The 6,136-nt window shown below is 44.2% G+C and overlaps 1 pseudogene; it reads left to right on the top strand.

Annotated features, from left to right (window-relative positions):
* Positions 1–6,136, top strand: part of LOC123961220 — a 20,008-nt pseudogene that overhangs the window by 2,896 nt on the left and 10,976 nt on the right.

Consider the following 6,136-nt stretch of genomic DNA (forward strand, 5'->3'; position numbering starts at 1 on the left):
GTGTTTGTGGATTATGAGGAGGGTCTGGTCTCCTTTTATGACGTTGATACTGCAGCTCTTATCTACTCCATTACTGGCTGCTGCTTCACTGAGAAACTCTACCCATACTTTAATCCCAGTCCTAACTATGATGGTAAAAACTCTGCCCCTCTGATCATCTCTACTGTCAATCACACTGAGTAGAACAACCATTTGAATTGCAACATTTATGTAATTAATTTGTTGCGGATGTACTGTGTATATACATAAAAATGTAATTTTTTAGTAATGTTTTTCTTTGATGTGTCATGTTGCTACTTACTACTACAACACACCAAATTAACTGCTGTGATTGATTTGATCCAGTGTCGTCTAATTTATTCTAATTGCATTACCTGCCTTTAAGATTGTGAGCTCTTACTAGTATGTATTGTCAGTTGTAGATCTGTAGTTGATGCTCTGTTGATGCTTGTATTTTGTTCCTCAAATGTAAGTCGCTTTGGATAAAAGCGTCTGCCAAATGAGTAAATGTAATGTAAATGTTTAAGATGGCAAATCATCAGAATCCTCAGAAATAATAAGCATTTGCACGTTCCTTAAATATTTGGACCAAATTCTGAACTTTTCATTGTATGATCATTGTTTCTATAAGAAGTGTTGCATACTGGCACAAATTACTGAAGAGCAGTTTAAAAATGAGACAAAAATATTTTGCTTTTCCCCAACACATTTCTGACAGATCGCAGAGGCCTGCCAGATATGTAGTATGCCAAATGTCTGGAGGAGTCGACATAAGCTCTGTGGTTCCAGAAACGGTGAACCCCTTACAGTTTACCTACCGTGGACGAGTCGGTGGCTCTGACGCTTCACTCTACACTTGGACACTTACAGAACATCTGCACATATTCTCTTTTTGGATTACAGTTCTCCAAATATTAATCAAACAGATTAGACATATTTTAGGCTACTCATAAACCTGTGATTGTAAAGTGATAGTCCGACTCAGTAGGCCTATGCCTATTAATGATTTTTTGGCAGTGGAAAATGTGTCTAGGTTCAAACCGAATGTGAAGTTTTAGACTTCTATGTTACATCAATAAATTCTTGCTCATTTCGGATTTCATGAAATGCTGTCAAAACACATTCAGACTATCAGCAGATAATGACAAACTCACTTTTATACTACATAATTTGTTTCAGCTGCACCACAGTCATCCTCACTCAGAAATATTCACATCATATCCAGTTGATTACTACGATAGGAATGTAATTACAGTGCAATCACAATATGAAAGGTTACTGTTCATTGATCAGATTAGTTTAAACAGTAGGCTATACTGCAGCAATTTTGCGCACAGTAAGTGTTTTTGTGCAACTGTTGCCAACCTGACAGCTGCCCCGCGGGGTCGCTCTGTGCTTCTCCTGAGAACAGACACCGAGACAAGCACTCCGTGAATAAATAGATAGTCAATCAATAGATAGTAACCACGGCAACGGCTTCTGTGCGCCACACTATTCCTTCATAGCCTAGCTTGAAGTAAAACTATAAGTAGGCTAACATTAGTTGAAAGGCTATGTTATATATATTATTCATATTCAAATAGCTGATAAATCTAGTCATGCAATCGCCCTCCGGTTAATGTCCCGGTAATTGTTCAGTGAACAAATATATTTCAGGGAAGTCACAGACGGCGAGGTCTCTCATCCATCTTCTTTTTGTGTTGCACGTTGCGTAGGCTACAAAAAGTTCAAGTCAATTCAACTTTGGCAAGGTGTGTGCATGAGACGAGCACGACCGTTACAGTTTCACGGAAACACTCCTGCTTGTCGCTATGCCTGTCACAATGCCTCCCTTCCGACGCGCTCGCCTCTCATTGAAAATGAATTACGAGGCGCGTAAATCGCTTCCCGTGTGAAAAGGCCTTTAATGTCCAAAAAGTCACTGTGTTATAAAGGACAGTGTAGCTTGTAGATTTTATTCTGTGCTGAGGATAAATTTATGTCGTCCAAAGATAACTCTCTGTCCATACATTGATGACAGATTGATCATAAAAGCGTTCAAGATCATGTTTGGGTAAAAAAAACAAAAACGAATAGCCTATTTAACCGCAATTTCGATGTTTCTAAAAACATAATTGCGTTCCAATATGTGCTTTGATATGGACAGTCTGAATGAGGAAATGTCAGACAGCCGCTTCAGGCTCCGCAGGAGGAGAGAAACTCAGCGTTAGTTGAAGTTTTTGGGATTCGCAAACTTCTACCGCAGATTTATCAGAGACTACAGTAAGATAGCAACCCCTTCAACTCAGTTGACCTCATCTAAGTCACTTTTCTCCTGGTCCCCTAAAGTCCAAGCGACCTTTGACAAGTTAAAATCCCTGTTCACATAAGCTCCCATCCTAGTCCATCCAGATCCCACCAAACAATTCATCGTTGAGGTTGATGCTTCAGACAGTGGGGTGGGGGCTGTGTTATCCCAGCGTTCTCGCCCTGATCAAAAGATGCACCCCTGCGCCTTTTTCTCACGCCGACTAAACCCTGCGGAGAGGAATTATGATGTGGGGAATAGGCAACTCTTAGCGGTTAAGTTGGCATTAGAGAAGTGGCGGCATTGGCTTGAGGGCACAGATCAACCCTTTATTGTTTGGAAAGATCATAAAAACCATGCTTACATTCAGACCGCAAAGAGGCTCAACTCCCACCAGACACGTTGGGCTTTATTTTTTGTCCAATTCAACTTCACGCTTACCTACAGGCCAGGCTCAAGGAACGTGAAACCCGACACCCTCTCCAGGATGCACCACTCACCTGCGGATGCCCCCGACCCGGACACCATCCTCCCTCCTAGTGGTGTGTTGGTGGCCATTTCTTGGGAAATCAAATCTGTCATACAGGAGGCTCAAAGAACCCATCCAAACCCAGGTAACCCTAACCGTTTGTTTGTTACTGACCCTGTCCGCTCTGAGGACCCCTGCAGTGGGTCCATAGCTCACGTTTCGCCTGTCACCCTGGCTACTGGAGAACCCTGTCCCTGCTCAAAAGTGTTTCTGGTGGTCCAATATGGAGGCCAACACACAGGATCGTGTCAGCCTGCACGGTCTGCCCTCGGGGAAAATCGTCACATCGCCTGGCCGACCCTGGTCTCACATAGCCCTGGACTACGTGACCGGTCTGCCCCCGTCCCAAGGTAATGGCACTATACTCACTATTGTAGACTGTTTCCAAGTCTGTCCATTTCATTGCTCTGCCCAAGTTGCCCACAGCCTGTGAGACCGCTGACCTCCTCGTCCAGCATGTGTTCTGCCTCCATTCCTCAGGATATTGGGTCTGACAGAGGCCTGCAGTTCATCCAAACCCTGGTGAGTACACGGCCCTACAAAGCCAAAATGCTCTGACTCAGTATTTGGTCAAAGTTTAGTTCAAACCAGAATCTGACTGTTTTACATTTGTTTTAACAGATAAAAGATATGATGTCAGAGATTTATGACCTACTGCTGACCTCCTCGTCCAGCATGTGTTCTGCCTCCATTCCTCAGGATATTGGGTCTGACAGAGGCCTGCAGTTCATTTCTAAGGTGTGGAGTGAGCTTTCCCAGTCTCTCCGTTAGCCTCTCAACAGGTTTCCATCTCCAGACCAACGGACAAGCGGAGAGGGCTAACCAAGATCTGGAGGCGGCCCTCCGGTGCATCGCCGCCCAGAAACCTAATTCTTGGAGCAGCCACCTGGCTTGGGTTGAGTACGCCCACAACTCCCTCACCAGCGCAACTACTGGCTTGTCACCGTTCAAAGCCTCCCTGGGCTACCAACCGCCTGTGCTCCCTGCTCAAGAGAGTGACCTCACTGTGCCGTTGGTCCAGCACCATCTCCGCCGCTGTCGCAAGGTCTGGAGGGATACCCGGGCCGCACTCCTCCAGTCGGTGGAGAACAACCGTCGCCTGGCAGACCGACATAGAGTTCCGGCCCCTGAGTATAAGCAAGGTCAGAAAGTTTGGTTATCTACCAAAAATATTCCCCTGAGGGTGGAATCCAGAAAAATGTGACCCGGTTTATTGGCCCCTTTGCTATCGAAAAAAGTCATTAACCCTTTAGCTGTCAAACTTCAGTTGCCCCAGTCCATGAGGATTCACCCTACTTTCCATGTCTCCCAGTTAAAGCCAGTGGTTCCCAGTCCCTTGTGCCCTCCTTCCACACCTCCTTCTCCCGCCCGGGTCATCAACGACCATCCTGTTTTTGAAACCTGTGCTTAACATCCTGTTTTTTGTCTACCTCAGTTACCACCTTAGTGTCGAGACGCTGCCCGCCTGCCTACCTGTTTGCCTGCCTGTCTGCCTACCAGTCAGTCTGCCCAGAACTGAGCTGAAGGACGCCATAGTCAAGCCCCGCTTAGTCTGGAAACCTCCGCTCCCTCCCCAACCATCTGTTTTACGTTGTGCTTTTTTAGGAATAAACCTGCTTGTGTTTCTGACATCTGTCTTGTGTCCGCTTTTGAATCCTCTAGTGAAAACCGAAAAACAGTGTGATCTGCTGCTGTCACTGTTGTTTTAGTCGTCCGCTGCTTCAGAGTCCAAAATCATTAACAGTTCACCTCACCATGTGTTCATCATTTCATATTGTTGTTTGAATGTCTGCTGACAGTTGGAGAACTCAGCACTGACCTTTGGGTGGTAGGAGTGGCACGACTCTGGCCGCCGCTGCACCTTCCGGGATTTCATCCTGTTGCACTTCACCGTGGGGTTATGTTCACTACCATTAAGGAAAACGGACCACTGCTGAGGAACAATGTTTCAACATTTTTGATAATAGTTCCAATATTATACCTGAGTTTTGGTGCTGATACCAAAATTAATCAGATTCAAAGAAATATAAACCAGTTTTATTTCAACAAAAGAAATCTAACAAAATGGACAGAGAACGAAGGGATGAGCAACAGTGAAAGAGGAGAGCTGCAACGTCACATTTCCTCAAATCAAAGTGAAAGTTTGTCTGAGTGGATTCAAGTCTCTCTGTTTCTCTCTAAAGAAACATTCAACTGAATCCATCAGATTTTTCTCAACAAAACAGCAGAATCTCTGCCAAACCCTGGTGAGTACACGGCCCTACAAAGCCAAAATGCTCTGACCCAGTATTTGGTCAAAGTTTAGTTCAAACCAGAATCTGACTGTTTTACATCTGTTTATACTAGATAAAAGATATGATGTCAGAGATTTATGTTAGTGTTGAAACACAGTAAACATTATCAGCTGTACTTGTTTGACAGAGACTCTGCTGTGTTGTTAAGTCAGCTTAACTTTTCTTTTGGTGAGAAACAGACTTGTCTCGACTGCAGGTCTGCTGACACTCAGACTAACTTTCACTTTCATTTTTAGGAATATGACATTTAAACTATCGTGCTTTTCCAGTGCTGCTCTACATCTTTCTGCTCTGCAGGTGAGGTTTTGCTGCCCTTCAGGTTTGGGTCTGATTAGTTATTCTTTTGGCACAAGGTGAATTTAGTTTGGAAGAAAGCACTGAAGGATTGTAAGGGCACCTTGTTGTGACAGGAGACTTTTATTTTTATTTTTCTTATATTGGAGTCAACAACATGCTCTAACAGTCAAACAACAGAACAAAAGAGGTCAATGCAACACATGTAAGAACATCCTGTATCTATGGCACAGTGGGCTACAAAACTCCCGTTACAGTAAAATTCACTTTTCAACCTTTTCGCACCACATGTAACCTACAGAATCAGTTTCTATAAAGGACACAATTGCTTTGTGGTCAAAGTTTAAGACACTTCAAGTATCTTCAACAAAGTCCAGTTGGCCTTGATTTTAACTGTTCATGTTTTTTTACACTTCTTGTCCTCAGAGTGTGGATATGTCTGCTGCCAGCTGTCTGCTGACTGAAGATCAGTTTCTGTGCTCCATCTGTCTGGATGTGTTCACTGATCCAGTCAGCACACCATGTGGACACAACTTCTGTAAAACCTGCATCACTCAACACTGGAATATTAATGTCCTGTGTCAGTGTCCCAACTGTAAAAAGGTTTTCTACTCAAAACCTGAGCTGCAGGTCAACACTTTCATCTCTGAGATGGCTGCTCAGTTCAGACAGTCAGCTCAACAGAAAGCCAGCAGCAGCAGCTCAGAGCAACAAGCTGCCAAACCAGGAGAA

The sequence above is a fragment of the Micropterus dolomieu genome, linkage group LG22, assembly GCF_021292245.1.
Source record: "Micropterus dolomieu isolate WLL.071019.BEF.003 ecotype Adirondacks linkage group LG22, ASM2129224v1, whole genome shotgun sequence".
In the NCBI taxonomy this organism is placed as follows: domain Eukaryota; kingdom Metazoa; phylum Chordata; class Actinopteri; order Centrarchiformes; family Centrarchidae; genus Micropterus; species Micropterus dolomieu.